Source organism: Tachypleus tridentatus, unplaced genomic scaffold, assembly GCF_004210375.1.
Source record: "Tachypleus tridentatus isolate NWPU-2018 unplaced genomic scaffold, ASM421037v1 Hic_cluster_2, whole genome shotgun sequence".
In the NCBI taxonomy this organism is placed as follows: Eukaryota; Metazoa; Arthropoda; class Merostomata; order Xiphosura; family Limulidae; genus Tachypleus; species Tachypleus tridentatus.
In genome coordinates this window covers 44,255,976-44,276,539 of record NW_027467782.1, presented here as the reverse complement: position 1 = coordinate 44,276,539, position 20,564 = coordinate 44,255,976, and the positions used below count along the sequence as shown (strand labels likewise).

The 20,564-nt window shown below is 36.7% G+C and overlaps 1 protein-coding gene across 1 annotated transcript in view; it reads right to left on the bottom strand.

Annotated features, from left to right (window-relative positions):
* Positions 1-20,564, bottom strand: part of LOC143243070 (uncharacterized) — a 698,461-nt gene that overhangs the window by 165,843 nt on the left and 512,054 nt on the right. The gene's annotated exons all lie outside the window — the stretch shown is intronic.

Below are 20,564 nucleotides of genomic sequence, written 5' to 3'. Positions count from 1 at the left end.
TCACTTATCTTCTGGATCAGTCCTCATGACGATACTCACCTAGAGAGGGAGTGCATGGTAACTAACGCCTTGTTGTAGTCCTCCAAGTAAGTATTTCAAGTCTGATTTTATATGAACGGGGAAAACAGAAAAATGTGGGTGTGGTTTTTACTGGCCATAAATCTGTTATTTTCACATCGCTTTCAAGTCCTTGACAGTGCTGGATATTAAACCTTACGGTCCGTCTAGTTACTATTATTTCTGTATCTTACACAGTTCGTAAGTTTGTGTGTGTTTTCTTATAGCAAAGCCACATCGGGCTATCTGCTGAGTCCGCTGAGGGGAATAAAATCCCTGAATTTAGCGTTGTAAATCCCAGACTTACCGCTGTACCAGCGGAGGAGGGACAGTTCGAAAACTGTCTGACAGAATATTTATTAATCACTTCTCTAATATGTCAATGTATGTATAACCACAACTATCTGGCTATAATTCTTAAGCCTCCTGAACTTACTAAAGAGAACAACAGTGGGAAATTATCATTACTTAAACTTAAGTCAAATTATTTACCGACAAACTAACTCAGTGTAACATCTAAACTGGTCATCACCAACCATCGCCAAATCTTGGGCTACTCCTTTACTAATGAATAGTGTTATTGAAGGTCACATAATGACACCTCAACGGCTGAAAGAGCGGCCACGTATAGTAACTAAGGAGACAAGATATTAAAATGAGAACCGAACTGTGCGAAGAAAAACAAATTCTTATGGAAGAAAGTTTCTAACACTGCTGTTCATGAATACTTCGTCCAGCACAATTTGTAGGTATAACGTTTTCTATAAATATTTTGATTGTATATTCCCATGGAAACATTTTATACATCTGAATTAAATTATTGAAATAAGAAACAAAAGTTAGACAATTAGTAAGTAACATTCACTTTACTCCACAACCAGTGAGAAGCCTAGTAATTAATGTTAGCAAATACTTGTCTGTTTTCCATAACGTCATGTTGAAAAGTTTAGAAAAATTGAACATTTTCTATAAATAAAGAGAGAATCTTTTTACGACACGTACTGCATGAGAAAGGTTTACGGTCTGTTCTGATAAACACTATATTTTATTATCTGTTAAATGTGGTACCGTTTATTGAAAAAAATAATTTTTAAACTCCATTTCTTAAAACTGTATCCATAAATAATATCAATAAAAAAGATATAATCAAATCTTCAGGTTTAGTCCCAGTGAAAGTAGGGCTCTTGTTATACGAAGAGTACTTAATATTCATTTCTATGGAAAAACAAACGCTTGTTGTTCGTATCATAGTTACTTTTAAAATTATCCGAATTTAGAATGCTAAAGTTGGAATTTTTTATATATTTTTTTTATAGAGACATTTGATAAATAGTGACACACTGTATTTATTATTTCGGTCAAATAGACACAGATATGCACGTCATGTCATTTATGTAATAGTGAGATTAGAAAATATAACTTAACTGTTTATATTGGATTTACCTAAAATATATATCCTGAATATTATATAATGCTGCAGTTGTTAATACGTAGCTTAAAATATCTTACATATTCCACATTCACTATTTAAAGCAAAACAAAAATAATACATTATTTCTACCTAAATAACTAAAATACATTGCTGAAATAACAATCATTTAATGAAAACTAAAATATATAGAAAGTAAATTACTAAAAATAACAAAATGATGTACATATTTTAAATGGAACAATGTTAATGAAGACTACATGATATTTGGTGTTGGTTAAAGTTGTTTGATGTAGATGGTTTCTTTAAGTATGAATTCCAGATCTGTATCATCCCTACAAAGAATATTTATATTTTATCGTTCGTGTCCTGTTTCTTCACCATGTTAGCGTATAAACGAAAACCATGTGTCACCGAACATTTCTGTGTGTTTTCATGAACAATCCCGTATTTTATTAGTTCTTACTACTAGATGGCGTTCGGCTTTCTCAGTACATCAGGCCATGCAGTTTTCTTGGGTGATTATATGGACAAGCCCTGAACAAAGATAAATTTGGATGTCTTTAGTCAGAAGAATTCCCTTCTGTATGATATGGAGTTAAACGTAATCTGGAACTAAAACATAATTTGTGAGTTATAAAAAGCGGTTACCTATCACCATATTGATCTGTATTTTTTATCCTATTTTTAACTTAACTGTTTTTTTTTTATCCAACACCAACTTGTATGCACCTTTCACATGTTGAGTGCACACCCACATATCATATTTTAAACTTTAAGTAAAACATAATTATAAATGTATACTAACAGTTTTATTCAAAAATACTTTAGACCTTATAATTATGAATCATTTATTCAGTGTATGTCAAGAATTTAAACCAATCCAGACTTTTATGTTTGTTTAAATGTGAACTCTGACGAGTTTCTCCAGTAGACAATCTACCTATTGACTCCAAATCCTATGATTGTATTTGTTAACTAATTATCATTTCTACACATAATAATTACTCATGTCTTGTTTTTGTACAATTATCTTAGTGGTTTACTAACAACAATCTTTTTATTTTACTCATGTATGATATTACAGAATGAACCTACACAGCAACAAAGAAGACTGACTTTGAAAGTGGATGCAGACAATATTTGAATGTGATCGGACATTACGTACTACTTGTTTTACATTGTGAACCGTAGTGTCTGTCCATCCGTTCATCTGCCTCCTGTGTATGACGGTCACTTCTCGTGTTGATTGTGAAAAGCTACGGATGAAAGTAAGTTCACATTAACTATTTAACTAACAGTATAAGAGGTATGAATAATGTTAACAACAAACAGGATATTCTACACTAACTTGTTATAAATTAATAACACTATCATTCACATATCAACATGTGACGTAACGGTATGTTATTGTTGAGTGGCTTTTTACAAAACACTTTCTATACAAACATAGAAAATCAAAATCTCATTAACACACTTTACTTATATTTTTATTGTAACTTATAATTATTCTCACTTGTATTATCCAGATTTAGAAACTTTGAAATATTTGGGACATGTTTGCAAAAGTGACCAATTGAGTTCAGATCAACTGGTCAGCACACAGTTATCCTATTTCTGACCCTTCACTGTATACCTCCTTATCTTTTGTCTCACCAGAACACAACAAATATGAGTTTCAGTTACCAGAAGCCCTACCAGAGAACTACAAACATGAGTTTTCACTGACCACAAGTCTCACTAGAACACTACAAACATTACTTTTAAGTGACCAGCAGTCCCACCAGAGAACTACAACCATGGGTTATCAGTAAGCAAAAATCTCACCAGGGTAATACTATAACATGAGTTATCAGCAACGAGACGTCTCACCAGAACACGATGAACATAATTTTCTAGTAATCAAAAGTATCACCACAACACTACAAACATGAGTTATGGGTAACAAGAAATATCAGTATAAGACTACAAACATGAGTTTTTTATTAACGACAAGTCCCACCCGAGAACAAGAAACATGAGTTATCAGTAACCAGAACTCCCACCAGAGAACAGAAACATGAGTTATCAGTAACCAGAATTTTCACTAGAACGATTCAAACATGAGTTATCTGTAACAAAAGACTCACCAGAACATTACAAACGTGAGTTTTCAACAACGAGAAGTCTCAGCAGCATACTAAAACAATAATAACACTTTCAGTGAAATTGAAGACCAAGAGTGTTAAAAGAGTCAGTAAAAGTGAAGACCAACAATGTGAAAACAGTCACTGAAACTGAAGAACAACAGTGTTGAAATACAAGTGAAAGTGAAGACCAATAGTGTGAAAATAGTCACTGAAACTGAAGAACAACACTGTTGAAAGTGAAAGTGAAGACTAACAGTGTGCAACAGTCAATTAAAGTGAATACCGATAGTGTTAAAAAAAAATTCAAACTTAAAACCAATTGTGTCGACACAAACAGAAAAACATACCACCATTAGTGTTGCAACACACAGTGAAATTGAAGAACAACAGTGTAAAAACAGTTAATAAAAGAGAAGATCCACTGTGTTGAACGGGCAGTGAAATTGAACACTAATAATGTGAAAACAATCAGTCAAAATGAAGGTTAGCAGTGATGAAACATTAAATGAATGTGAAGATCCACTCCTGTGAAACGGACAGTGAAATTGAAGACCTCAACTGATGAAATATTAAATGGAAGTGTAAACCAACAGTGTGGAACAGAGAGTGAAATTAAAAACATACGATGTTGAATGAGTCAATGAAAGTGAAGATTAACACCGTTGAAATAGACAAAGAAATTGAAGACTTAAACTGTTGAAACAGCCAGTGAAACTGCAGACCAATAGTGTTAAATCAGTGAATTTTAAGACCAACAGTGTTGAAACAGTAAAGGTGAAGATCAACAATTTAAAAAGTCAGTGAAACGAAAGACCAACAATGTTGGAACAGAACTTAAAGTAAACACCAACAGTGTATCAGAGAACAGTAAACTTGACGACCAACAGTGTTGAAAGAGCCAGTGAAACTTCAAACCAATAGTGTTAAAACATATAGTGATGTCAAAGACGAAAAGTGTGAAAACAGACAATGAAATTGAAGATTTAAACTGGTGAGATATTCAGTGATACTGAAGATGAATACCGTGAACTCGATGACTCAGTCTATTGAAAGAGTAATTAAAAGTGAAAACCAGTTGTGTTATAACACACACTGTTGAAATACACAGTCAAGTTAAAGACTAACATTGTTCAAAAAACAGATATTGAAACAACTGAAAATCAGCACTGCTGAAGCTGACCGTGAAATGGATGATCTTCGCTGTTAAAAGTGGAGTGAAACTGAAGAACAGATTTGAAACAGACCATAAAATTGATGACCGACGTTACTGAAACAGCCATTGAAACATCGTGAGATTGAACAACACTGCAAACCGTTAGTGAAACCGAAGACCAATGTGTTGATAAAGTTAGTAAAACTGAAGACGTTGACCTCTGAGACAGTCATTAATAGTGAACACCAACAGTTTTGAAACAGACCATGAAATTGATGACCGAAACTACTGCAAGAGCCATTGAAAGTTAAGGCCAACACTATATAAACATTGTGAGATTGAACGACGCTGCAAACCGTTAGTGAAACAGAAGACCGAGGTGTTGCTAAAGTTAGTTAAATTTGAAGACGTTGACTGTTGAGACAGTCATAAAATATGAACACCGACAGTTTTGAAACAGACCATACAATTGATGACCGACACGACTACAACAGCCATTGAAAGTGAAGGCCAACACTATATAAACATCGTGAGATTGAACGACGCTGCAAACCGTTAGTGAAACAGAAGACCAAGGTGTTGATAAAGTTACTAAAACTGAAGACGTTGACTGTTGACACAGTCATTGAAAGTGAAGACCAACACTGTGGAAGCATACTGAAATTGAACAAACTGTGCAAACCATCAGTGAAACCGACGACCAAGGTGTTGATAAAGTTAGTAAAACTGAAGACGTTTACTGTTGAGACAGTCATTGAAAGTGAACACCAACACTTTTGAAACAGACCATGAAATTTATGACCGCCACTACTACAACAGCCATTGAAAGTGAAGGCCAACACTGTATAAACATCGTGAGATTAAACAACGCTGCAAACCGTTAGTGAAACCGAAGACCAAGGTGTTGCTAAAGTTAGTTAATTTGAAGACGTTGACTGTTGAGACAATCTTTGAAAGTGAAGACCAACACTGTTGAAGCATAGTGAAATTGAACAAAACTGTGCAAACCGTCAGTGAAACCGAAGACCAAGGTGTTGATAAAGTTAGTAAAACTGAAGACGTACTCTGTCTTGACAGACATTGAAATTGCAGACCAACAGTGTTGAGACAGTCATGAAAGTAAATGCCAATAGTGTTGAAACAGCCAATAAAAGTGAAGACAAAAGGTGTAGAAGCGAACAGTGAAATTTACAACCAACAGTGTTGAAACTGCCAGTGAAACTTCAGACCAGTAGTTTAGAAACATACAGTGATGTGAATGACCAACAGTGTGAAAACAGACAGTGAAATTGAAAACTTAAACTGGTGAGAAATTCAGTGATATTGAAGATCAACTCCGTGAACTTGATGACTCACTCTATTGAAAGAGTAATTCAAAGTGAAATCCAGTTGTGTTATAAGAGACAATGTTGAAATACGCACTCAAGTTAAAGACTCATTCTTCAAAGACAGATATTGAAACAACTGAAAGTCATTACTGCTGAAGCTGACCGTGAAATTGATGATCTTCGCTGTTAAAAGTGGAGTGAAACTGAAGAACAGTTTTGAAACAGACCATGAAACTGATGACCGACGTTACTGAAACAGCCATTGAAACATCGTGAGATTGAACAACACTGCAAACCGATAGTCAAACCGAAGACCAATGTGTTGATAAAGTTAGTAAAACTGAAGACGTTGACCTCTGAGACAGTCATTAATAGTGAACACCAACAGTTTTGAAACAGACCATGAAATTGATGACCGAAACTACTGCAAGAGCCATTGAAAGTGAAGGCCAACACTATATAAACATCGTGAGATTTAACGACGCTGCAAACCGTTAGTGAAACAGAAGACCAAGGTGTTGCTAAAGTTAGTTAAATTTGAAGACGTTGACTGTTGAGACAGTCATTAAATATGAACACCGACAGTTTTGAAACAGACCATACAATTGATGACCGACACGACTACAACAGCCATTGAAAGTGAAGGCCAACACTATATAAACATCGTGAGATTGAACGACGCTGCAAACCGTTAGTGAAACAGAAGACCAAGGTGTTGATAAAGTTACTAAAACTGAAGACGTTAACTGTTGACACAGTCATTGAAAGTGAAGACCAACACTGTGGAAGCATACTGAAATTGAACAAACTGTGCAAACCATCAGTGAAACCGACGACCAAGGTGTTGATAAAGATAGTAAAACTGAAGACGTACTCTGTCTTGACAGACATTGAAATTGAAGACCAACAGTGTTGAGACAGTCATGAAAGTAAATGCCAATAGTGTTGAAACAGCCAATATAAGTGAAGACCAAAGGTGTACAAGCGAACAGTGAAATTTACAACCAACAGTTTTGAAACTGCCAGTGAAACTTCAGACCAATAGTTTAGAAACATACAGTGATGTCAATTACCAACAGTGTGAAAACAGACAGTGAAATTGAAGACTTAAACTTGTGAGAAAATCAGTGATATTGAAGATCAACTCTGTGAACTTGATGACTCACTCTATTGAAAGAGTAATTCAAAGTGAAATCCATTTGTGTTATAAGAGAAACTGTTGAAATACGCAGTCAAGGTAAAGACTATCATTGTTCAAAAACAGATATTGAAACAACTGAAAATCAGCACTGCTGAAGCTGACCGTGAAATGGATGATCTTCGCTGTTAAAAGTGGAGTGAAACTGAAGAACAGATTTGAAACAGACCATAAAATTGATGACCGACGTTACTGAAACAGCCATTGAAACATCGTGAGATTGAACAACACTGCAAACCGTCCGTGAAACCGAAGACCAAGGTGTTGATAAAGTTAGTAAAACTGAAGACGTTCTCTGTCTAGACAGACATTGAAAGTGAACACCAACAGTTTTGAAACATCCCATGAAATTGATGACCGCCACTACTACAACAGCCATTGAAAGTGAAGGCCAACACTGTTTTAACATCGTGAAATTGAACAACGCTGCAAACCGTTAGTGTAACCGAAGACCAAGGTGTTGATAAACTTACAAAAACTGAAGACGTTGACTGTTAAGACAGCCATTGAAAGTGAAGACCAACACTGTTGAAGCATAGTGAAATTAAACAAAACTGTGCATACCGTCAGTGAAACCGAAGACCAAGGTGTTGATAAAGTTAGGTATATTTGAAGACGTTGACTGTTGAGACAGTCATTGAAAGTGAACACCAACAGTTTTGAAACAGACCATGAAATTGATGACCGAAACTACTGCAAGAGCCATTGAAAGTGAAGGCCAACATTGTATAAACATCGTGAGATTGACCAACGCTGCAAACCGTTTGTGAAACCGAAGACCAAGGTGTTGCTAAAGTTAGTTAAAGTGAAGACCAACACTGTTGAAGCATAGTGAAATTGAACAAAACTGTGCAAACCGTCAGTGAAACCGAAGACCAGGTGTTGATAAAGTTAGTAAAACTGAAGACGTACTCTGTCTAGACAGACATTGAAATTGAAGACCAACAGTGTTGAGACAGTTAGTGAAAGTAAAGGCCAATAGGGTTGAAACAGCCAATAAAAGTGAAGACCAACGGTGTTCAAGCGAACAGTGAACTTAACGACCAACAGTGTTGAAACTGCCAGTGAAACTTTAGACCAATAGTTTAGAAACATTCAGTGATATCAATGACCAACAGTGTGAAAACAGACAGTGAAATTGAAGACTTATACTGGTGAGAAATTCAGTGATTTTGAAGATCAACACCGTAAACTTGATAATTCACTCTATTGAAAGAGTAATTCAAAGTGAAATCCAGTTGTTTCATAAGAGACAATGTTAAAATACGCACTCAAGTTAAAGACTATCATTGTTCAAAAACAGATATTGAAACAACTGAAAATCACAACTGCTGAAGCTAACCGTGAAATTGATGATCTTCACTGTTTAAAGTGGAGTGAAACTGAAGAACAGTTTTCAAACAGACCATGAAATTGATGACCGACGTTACTGAAACAGCCATTGAAACATGGTGAGCGTGAACAAAACTGCAAACCGTTAGTGAAACCGAAGACCAAGGTGTTGATAAAGTTAGTTAAGTTTGAATACGTTGACTGTTGAGACAGTCATTGAAAGTGAACACCAACAGTTTTGAAACAGACCATGAAATTGATGACCGAAACTGCTGCAAGAGCCATTGAAAGTGAAGACCAACACTGTTGAAGCATAGGCAAATTGAACAAAACTGTGCATACCGTCAGTGAAACCGAAGACCAAGGAGTTGATAAAGTTACTAAAACTGAAGACGTTGACTGTTAAAACAGCCATTGAAAGTGAACACCAACAGTTTTGAAACATCCCATGAAATTGATGACCGAAACTACTGCAAGAGCCATTGAAAGTGAAGGCCAACACTGTATAAACATCCTGAGATTGACCAACGCTGCAAACCGTTTGTGAAACCGAAGACCATGGTGTTGATAAAGTTAGTAAAACTGAAGACGTACTCCGTCTAGACAGACATTGAAATTGAAAAACAATAGTGTTGAGACAGTCAGTGAAAGTAAAGGCCAATAGTGTTCAAACAGCCAATAAAAGTGAAGACCAACGGTGTAGAAGCGAACAGTAATCTTTACTACCAAAAGTGTTGAAACTGCCAGTGAAACTTCAGAACAATAGTTTAGAAACATACAGTGATGTCAATGACCAACAGTGTGAAAACAGAATGTGAAATTGAAGACTTAAACTGGTGAGAAATTCAGTGATATTGAAGATCAACACCGTGAACTTGATGACTCACTCTATTGAAAGAGTAATTCAAAGTGAAATCCAGTTGTGTTATAAGAGAAACTGTTGAAATACGCAGTCAAGTTAAAGACTATCATTGTTCAAATACAGATATTAAAACAACTGAAAATCAGCACTGCTGAAGCTGACCGTGAAATTGATGATCTTCGCTGTTAAAAGTGGAGTGAAACTGAAGAACAGATTTTAAACAGACCATAAAATTGATGACCGACGTTACTGAAACAGCCATTGAAACATCGTGAGATTGAACAACACTGCAAACCGTCCGTGAAACCGAAGACCAAGGTGTTGATAAAGTTAGTTAACTTTGAAAACGTTGACTGTTGAGACAGTCATTGAAAGTGAACACCAACAGTTTTGAAACAGACCATGAAATTGATGACCGAAACTACTGCTAGAGCCATTGAAAGTGAAGACCAACACTGTTGAAGCATAGTGAAATTGAACAAAACTGTGCATACCGTCATTGAAACCGAAGACCAAGGAGTTGATAAAGTTATTAAAACTGAAGACGTTCTCTGTCTAGACAGACATTGAAAGTGAACACCAACAGTTTTGAAACATCCCATGAAATTGATGACCGCCACTACTACAACAGCCATTGAAAGTGAAGGCCAACACTGTGTATTCATCGTGAGATTGAACAACGCTGCAAACCGTTAGTGTAACCGAAGACCAAGGTGTTGATAAACTTACAAAAACTGAAAACGTTGACTGTTAAGACAGCCATTGAAAGTGAAGACCAACACTGTTGAAGCATAGTAAAATTGAACAAAACTGTGCAAACCTTCAGTGAAACCGAAGACCAAGGTGTTGATAAAGTTAGGTAAATTTGAAGACGTTGAATGTTGAGACAGTCATTGAAAGTGAACACCAACAGTTTTGAAACAGACCATGAAATTGATGACCGAAACTACTGCAAGAGCCATTGAAAGTGAAGGCCAACACTGTATAAACATCGTGAGATTGACCAACGCTGCAAACCGTTTGTGAAACCGAAGACCAAGGTGTTGCTAAAGTTAGTTAATTTGAAGACGTTGACTGTTGAGACAGTATTTGAAAGTGAAGACCAACACTGTTGAAGCATAGTGAAATTGAACAAAACTGTGCAAACCGTCAGTGAAACCGAAGACCAGGTGTTGATAAAGTTGGTAAAACTGAAGACGTACTCTTTCGAGACATACATTGAAATTGAAGACCAACAGTGTTCAGACAGTCAGTGAAAGTAAAGGCCAATAGTGTTGAAACAGCCAATAAAAGTGAAGACCAACGGTGTACAAGCGAACAGTAAACTTAACGACCAACAGTATTGAAACTGCCAGTGAAACGTCAGACCAATAGTTTAGAAACATACAGTGATGTCAATGACCAACAGTGTGAAAACATATAGTGAAATTGAAGACTTAAACTGGTGAGAAATTCAGTGATATTGAAGATCAACTCCGTGAACTTGATGACTCATTCTATTGAAAGAGTAATTCAAAGTGAATTCCAGTTCTGTTATGAGAGACACTGTTGAAATACGCACTCAAGTTAAAGACTATCATTGTTAAAAAACAGATATTAAAACAACTGAAAATCACCACTGCTGAAGCTAACCGTGAAATTGATGATCTTCACTGTTAAAAGTGGAGTGAAACTGAAGAACAGTTTTCAAACAGACCATAAAAGTGATGACCGATGTTACTGAAACAGCCATTGAAACATCGTGAGATTGAACAACACTGCAATCCGTTAGTGAAACCGAACACCATGGTGTTGCTAAAGTTAGTAAAACTGAAGACGTTGACTGTTGAAACAGTCATTGAAAGTGAAGACCAACACTGTTGAAGCATAGTGAAATTGAACAAAACTGTGCAAACCGTCAGTGAAACCGAAGACCAAGGTGTTGATAAAGTTAGTTAAATTTGAATACGTTGACTGTTTAGACAGTCATTGAAAGTGAACACCAACAGTTTTGAAACAGACCATGAAATTGATGACCGAAACTACTGCAAGAGCCATTGAAAGTGAAGAACAACACTGTTGAAGCATAGTGAAACTGAACAAAATTGTGCAAACCGTCAGTGAAACCGAAGACCAAGGTGTTGATAAAGTTAGTTAAATTTGAATACGTTGACTGTTGAGACAGTCATTGAAAGTGAACACCAACAGTTTTGAAACAGACCATGAAATTGATGACCGAAACTACTGCAAGAGCCATTGAAAGTGAAGGCCAACACTGTATAAACATCGTGAGATTGACCAACGCTGCAAACCGTTTGTGAAACCGAAGACCAAGGTGTTGATAAAGTTAGTAAAACTGAAGACGTACTCTGTCTAGACAGACATTGAAATTGAAGACCAACAGTGTTGAGACAGTTAGTGAAATTAAAGGCCAATAGTGTTGAAACAGCCAATAAAAGTGAAGACCAACGGTGTACAAGCGAACAGTAAACTTTACTACCAACAGTGTTGAAACTGCCAGTGAAACTTCAGAACAATAGTTTAGAAACATACAGTGATGTCAATGACCAACAGTGTGAAAACAGACAGTGAAATTGAAGACTTAAACTGGTGAGAAATTCAGTGATATTGAAGATCAACACCGTGAACTTGATGACTCACTCTATTGAAAGAGTAATTCAAAGTGAAATCCAGTTGTGTTATAAAAGAAACTGTTGAAATACGCAGTCAAGTTAAAGACTATCATTGTTCAAATACAGATATTAAAACAACTGAAAATCAGCACTGCTGAAGCTAACCGTGAAATTGATGATCTTCTCTGTTAAAAGTGGAGTGAAACTGAAGAACAGTTTTGAAACAGACCATGAAATTGATGACCGACGTTACTGAAACAGCCATTGAAACATCGTGAGATTGAACAACACTGCAAACCGTTAGTGAAACCGAAGACCAAGGTGTTGATAAAGTTAGTAAAACTGAAGACGTTCTCTGTCTAGACAGACATTGAAAGTGAACACCAACAGTTTTGAAACAGACCATGAAATTGATGACCGACACTACTGCAACAGCCATTCAAAGTGAAGGCCAACACTTTATAAACATCGTGAGATTGAACAACGCTGCAAACCGTTAGAGAAACCGAAGACCAAAGTGTTGATAAAGTTAGTAAAACTGAAGACGTTAACTGTTGAGACACTCATTGAAAGTGAAGACCAACACTTATGAAGCATAGTGAAATTGAATAAAACTGTGCAAACCGTCAGTGAAACCGAAGACCAAGGTGTTGATAAAGTTAGTAAAACTGAAGACGTACTCTGTCTAGACAGACATTGAAATTGAAAACCAACAGTGTTGAGACAGTCAGTGAAAGTAAAGGCCAATAGTGTTGAAACAGCCAATAAAAGTGAAGACCAACGGTGTACAAGCGAACAGTAAACTTAACGACCAACAGTGTTGAAACTGCCAGTGAAACTTCAGACCAATAGTTTAGAAACATACAGTGATGTCAATGACCAACAGTGTGAAAACAGACAGTGAAATTGAAGACTTAAACTGGTGAGAAATTCAGTGATATTGAAGATCAACACCGTGAACTTGATGACTCACTCTATTGAAAGAGTAATTCAAAGTGAAATCCAGTTGTGTTATAAGAGACACTGTTGAAATACGCACTCAAGTTAAAGACTATCATTGTTAAAAAACAGATATTGAAACAACTGAAAATCAGCACTGCTGAAGCTAACCGTGAAATTGATGATCTTCACTGTTAAAAGTGGAGTGAAACTGAAGAACAGTTTTGAAACAGACCATGAAATTGATGACCGACGTTACTGAAACAGCCATTGAAACATCGTGAGATTGAACAACACTGCAAACCGTTAGTGAAACCGAAGACCAAGGTGTTGCTAAAGTTAGTTAATTTGAAGACGTTGAGACAGTCATTGAAAGTGAACACCAACAGTTTTGAAACAGACCATGAAATTGATGACCGACACTACTGCAACAGCCATTGAAAGTGAAGACCAACACTGTTGAAGCATAGTGAAATTGAACAAAACTGTGCAAACCGTCAGTGAAACCGAAGACCAAGGAGTTGATAAAATTACTAAAACTGAAGACGTTGACTGTTGAGTCAGCCATTGAAAGTGAAGACCAAAACTGCTGAAGCATAGTGAAATTAAACAAAACTGTGCAAACCGTCAGTGAAACCGAAGACGAAGGTGTTGATAAAGTTAGTAAAACTGAAGACGTTCTCTGTCTAGACAGACATTGAAAGTGAACACCAACAGTTTTGAAACAGACCATGAAATTGATGACCGACACTACTGCATCAGCCATTCAAAGTTAAGGCCAACACTGTATAAACATCGTGAGATTGAACAACGCTGCAAACCGTTAGTGAAACCGAAAACCATGTGTTGATAAAGTTAGTAAAACTGAAGACGTACTCTTTCGAGACACATTGAAATTGAAGACCAACAGTGCTGAGACAGTCAGTGAAAGTAAACGCCAATAGTGTTGAAACAGCCAATAAAAGTGAAGAACAACGGTGTACAAGCAAACAGTGAAATTTACAATCAACAGTGTAAACTGCCAGTAAAACTTCAGACCAATAGTTTAGAAACATACAGTAATGTCAATGTCCAACAGTTTGAAAACAGACAGTGAAATTGAAGACTTAAACTGATGAGAAATTCAGTGATATTGAAGATCAACACCGTGAACTTGATGACTCATTCTACGGAAAGAGTAATTCAAAGTGAATTCCAGTTCTGTTTTGAGAGACACTGTTGAAATACGCACTCAAGTTAAAGACTATCATTGTTCAAAAACAGATATTAAAACAACTGAAAATCACCACTGCTCAAGCTGACCGTGAAATTGATGATCTTCACTGTTAAAAGTTGAGTAAAACTGATGAACAGTTTTGAAACAGACCATAAAATTGATGACCGACGTTACTGAAACAGCCATTGAAACATCGTGAGTTTGAAAAACGCTGCAAACCGTTAGTTAAACCGATGACCAAGGTGTTGATAAAGTTAGTAAAACTGAAGACGTACTCTGTCTAGGCAGACATTGAAATTGAAGACCAACAGTGTTGAGACAGTTAGTGAAATTAAAGGCCAATAGTGTTGAAACAGCCAATAATAGTGAAGACCAACGGTGTACAAGCGAACAGTAAACTTAACGACCAACAGTGTTGAAACTGCCAGTGAAACTTCAGACCAATAGTTTAGAAACATACAGTGATGTCAATGACCAACAGTGTGAAAACAGACAGTGAAATTGAAGACTTAAACTGGTGAGAAATTCAGTGATATTGAAGATCAACTCCGTGAACTTGATGACTCACTCTATTGAAAGAGTAATTCAAAGTGAATTCCAGTTGTGTTATGAGAGACACTGTTGAAATACACACTCAAGTTAAAGACTATCATTCTTCAAAGACAGATATTGAAACAACTGAAAGTCAGCACTGCTGAAGCTGACCGTGAAATTGATGATCTTCGCTGTTAAAGTGGAGTGAAACTGAAGAACAGTTTTGAAACAGACCATGAAATTGATGACCGACGTTACTGAAACAGCCATTGAAACATCGTGAGATTGAACAACACTGCAAACCGTTAGTGAAACCGAAGACCAATGTGTTGATAAAGTTAGTAAAACTGAAGACGTTGACCTCTGAGACAGTTATTAATAGTGAACACCAACAGTTTTGAAATAGACCATGATATTGATGACCGAAACTACTGCAAGAGCCATTGAAAGTGAAGGCCAACACTGTATAAACATCGTGAGATTGAACTACGCTGCAAACCGTTAGTGAAACCGAAGACCAAGGTGTTGATAAAGTTACTAAAACTGAAGGCGTTAACTGTTGAGACAGTCATTAAATATGAACACCGACAGTTTTGAAACAGACCATACAATTGATGACCGACACTACTATAACAGCCATTGAAAGTGAAGGCCAACACTATATAAACATCGTGAGATTGAACGACGCTGCAAACAGTTAGTGAAACAGAAGACCAAGGTGTTGATAAAGTTACTAAAACTGAAGACGTTGACTGTTGACACAGTCATTGAAAGTGAAGACCAACACTTTTGAAACAGTCCATGAAATTTATGACCGCTACTACTACAACATTAATTGAAAGTGAAGGCCAACACTGTTGAGACAGTCATTGAAAGTGAAGACCAATAGTTTTTTAAACAGCCAATAAAAGTGAAGACCAACGGTGTACAAGCGAACAGTAAACTTAACATCCAAAAGTGTTGAAACTGCTAGTGAAACTTCAGACCAATAGTTTAGAAACATACAGTGATGTCAATGACCAACAGTGTGAAAACAGACAGTGAAATTGAAGACTTAAATTGGTGAGAAATTCAATGATATTGAAGATCATCACCGTGAACTTGATGACTCACTCTATTGAAAGAGTAATTCATAGTGAAATCCAGTTGTGTTATGAGAGATACTGTTGAAATACGCCCTCAAGATAAAGACTATCATTGTTCAAAAACAGATATTAAAACAACTGAAAATCACCACTGCTGAAGCTAACCGTGAAATTGATGATCTTCACTGTTTAAAGTGGAGTGAAACTGAAGAACAGTTTTAAAACACACCATGAAATTGATGACCGACGTTACTGAAACAGCCATTGAAACATCGTGAGATTGAACAACACTGCAAACCGTTAGTGAAACCGAAGACCAAGGTGTTGATAAAGTTTCTAAAACTGAAGACGTACTCTGTCTAGACAGACATTGAAATTGAAAACCAACAGTGTTGAGACAGTCAGTAAAAGTAAAGGCCAATAGTGTTGAAACAGCCAATAAAAGTGAAGACCAACGGTGTACAAGCGAACAGTAAACTTAACGACCAACAGTGTTGAAACTGCCAGTGAAACTTCAGACCAATAGTTTAGAAACATACAGTGATGTCAATGACCAACAGTGTGGAAACAGACAGTGAAATTGAAGACTTAAACTGGTGAGAAATTCAGTGATATTGAAGATCAACACCGTGACCTTGATGACTCACTCTATTGAAAGAGTAATTCAAAGTGAAATCCAGTTGTGTTATAAGAGACACTGTTGAAATACGCAGTCAAGTTAAAGACTAACATTGTTCAAAAAACAGATATTGAAACAACTGAAAATCACCACTGCTGAAGCTGACCGTGAAATTGATGATATCTACTGTTGAAAGTGGAGTGAAACTGAAGAACAGTTTTGAAACAGACCATGAAATTGATGACCGACGTTACTGAAACAGCCATTGAAAATCGTGAGATTGAACAACACTGCAAACCGTTAGTGAAACCGAAGACCAAGGTGTTGATAAAGTTAGTAAAACTGAAGACGTTGACCTCTGAGACAGTCATTGAAAGTGAACACCAACAGTTTTGAAACAGACCATGAAATTGATGACCGAAACTACTGCAACAGCCATTGAAAGTGAAGGCCAACACTGTATAAACATCGTGAGATTGAACAACGCAGCAAACCGTTAGTGAAACAGAAGACCAAGGTGTTGATAAAGTTAGTTAAATTTGAAGACGTTGACTGTTGAGACCAGTCACAAATATGAACACCAACAGTTTTGAAAACATACCATGAAATTGATGACCGACACTACTAAAAAAAACAGCCATTGAAAGTGAAGGCCAACACTATATAAACATCGTGAGATTGAACAACGCTGCAAACCGTTAGTGAAACCGAAGACCAAGGTGTTGATAAAGTTAGTAAAACTGAAGACGTTGACTGTTGAGACAGTCATTGAAAGTGAAGACCAACAGTTTTGAAACAGACCATGAAATTGATGACCGCCACTACTACAACAGTAATTGAAAGTGAAGGCCAACACTGTATAAACATCGTGAGATTGAACAACGCTGCAAACCGTTAGTGAAACCGAAGACCAAGGTGTTGATAAAGTTAGTAAAACTGAAGACGTTGACTGTTGAGACAGTCATTGAAAGTGAACACCAACAGTTTTGAAACAGACCATGAAATTGATGACCGAAACTACTGCAACAGCCATTGAAAGTGAAGGCCAACACTGTATAAACATCGTGAGATTGAACAACGCTGAAAACCGTTAGTGAAACCGAAGACCAAGGTGTTGATAAAGTTAGTAAACTGAAGACGTTGACTGTTGAGACAGTCATTGAAAGTGAAGACCAACACTGTTGAAGCATAGTGAAATTGAACAAAACTGTGCAAACCGTCAGTGAAACCGAAGACCAAGGTGTTGATAAAGTTAGTAAAACTGAAGACGTACTCTGTCTAGACAGACATTGAAATTGAAAACCAACAGTGTTGAGACAGTCAGTGAAAGTAAAGGCCAATAGTGTTGAAACAGCCAATAAAAGTGAAGACCAACGGTGTACAAGCGAACAGTAAACTTAACGACCAACAGTGTTGAAACTGCCAGTGAAACTTCAGACCAATAGTTTAGAAACATACAGTGATGTCAATGACCAACAGTGTGAAAACAGACAGTGAAATTGAAGACTTAAACTGGTGAGAAATTCAGTGATATTGAAGATCAACACCGTGAACTTGATGACTCACTCTATTGAAAGAGTAATTCAAAGTGAAATCCAGTTGTGTTATAAGAGAAACTGTTGAAATACGCAGTCAAGTTAAAGACTATCATTGTTCAAAAAACAGATATTGAAACAACTGAAAATCAGCACTGCTGAAGCTGACCGTGAAATTGATGATCTTCACTGTTAAAAGTGGAGTGAAACTGAAGAACAGTTTTGAAACAGACCATGAAATTGATGACCGACGTTACTGAAACAGCCATTGAAACATCGTGAGATTGAACAACACTGCAAACCGTTAGTGAAACCGAAGACCAAGGTGTTGATAAAGTTAGTAAAACTGAAGACGTTGACTGTTGAGACAGTCATTGAAAGTGAACACCAACAGTTTTGAAACAGACCATGAAATTGATGACCGACACTACTGCAACAGCCATTGAAAGTGAAGGCCAACACTGGTAAACATCGTGAGATTGAACAACGCTGCAAACCGTTAGTGAAACAGAAGACCAAGGTGTTGATAAAATTACTAAAACTGAAGACGTTGACTGTTGACACAGTCATTGAAAGTGAAGACCAACACTTTTGAAACAGTCCATGAAATTTATGACCGCCACTACTACAACAGTAATTGAAAGTGAAGGCCAACACTGTTGAGACAGTCATTGAAAGTGAAGACCAACACTGTTGAAGCATAGTGAAATTGAACAAAACTATTCAAACCGTCAGTGAAACCGAAGACCAAGGTGTTGATAAAGTTAGTAAAACTGAAGACGTACTCTGTCTAGACAGACATTGAAATTGAAGACCAACAGTGTTGAGACAGTCAGTGAAAGTAAAGGCCAATAGTGTTGAAACAGCCAATAAAAGTGAAGACCAACGGTGTACAAGCGAACAGTAAACTTAACATCCAACAGTGTTGAAACTGCTAGTGAAACTTCAGACCAATAGTTTAGAAACATACAGTGATGTCAATGACCAACAGTGTGAAAACAGACAGTGAAATTGAAGACTTAAACTGGTGAGAAATTCAGTGATATTGAAGATCAACACCGTGAACTTGATGACTCACTCTATTGAAAGAGTAATTCAAAGTGAAATCCAGTTGTGTTATAAGAGACACTGTTGAAATACGCACTCAAGTTAAAGACTATCATTGTTCAAAAACAGATATTGAAACAACTGAAAATCAGCACTGCTGAAGCTGAACGTGAAATTGATGATCTTCACTGTTAAAAGTGGAGTGAAACTGAAGAACAGTTTTGAAACAGACCATGAAATTGATGACCGACGTTACTGAAACAGCCATTGAAACATCGTGAGATTGAACAACACTGCAAACCGTGAGTGAAACCGAAGACCAAGGTGTTGATAAAGTTAGTAAAACTGAAGACGTTGACTGTTGAGACAGTCATTGAAAGTGAACACCAACAGTTTTGAAACAGACCATGAAATTGATGACCGACACTACTTCAACAGCCATTGAAAGTGAAGGCCAACACTGTTGAAGCATAGTGAAATTGAACAAAACTGTGCAAACCGTTAGTGAAACCGAAGACCAAGGTGTTGATAAAGTTAGTAAAACTGAAGACGTTGAACGTTGAGACAGTTATTGAAAGTGAAGACCAAAACTGTTGAAGCATAGTGAAATTAAACAAAACTGTGCAAACCGTCAGTGAAACCGAAGACCAAGGTGTTGATAAAGTTAGTAAAACTGAAGACGTTGACTGTTAGACAGACATTGAAAGTGAACACCAACAGTTTTGAAACAGACCATGAAATTGATGACCGACACTACTGCAACAGCCATTGAAAGTGAAGACCAACACTGTATGAAACATCGTGAGATTGAACAACGCTGCAAACCGTTAGTGAAACCGAAGACCAGGTGTTGATAAAGTTAGTAAAACTGAAGACGTACTCTTTCTAGACAGACATTGAAATTGAAGACCAACAGTGTTGAGACAGTCAGTGAAAGTAAAGGCCAATAGTGTTGAAACAGCCAATAAAAGTGAAGACCAACGGTGTACAAGCGAACAGTAAATTAACGACCAACAGTGTTAAACTGCCAGTGAAACTTCAGACCAATAGTTTAGAAACATACAGTGATGTCAATGACCAACAGTGTGAAAACAGACAGTGAAATTGAAGACTTAAACTGGTGAGAAATTCAGTGATATTGAAGATCAACACCGTGAACTTGATGACTCACTCTATTGAAAGAGTAATTCAAAGTGAAATCCAGTTGTGTTATAAGAGACACTGTTGAAATACGCACTCAAGTTAAAGACTATCATTCCTCAAAAACAGATATTAAAACAACTGAAAATCAGCACTGCTGAAGCTGACCGTGAAATTGATGATCTTCACTGTTAAAGTGGAGTGAAACTGAAGAACAGTTTTGAAACAGACCATGAAATTGATGACCGACGTTACTGAAACAGCCATTGAAACATCGTGAGATTGAACAACACTGCAAACCGTTAGTGAAACCGAAGACCAAGGTGTTGATAAAGTTAGTAAAACTGAA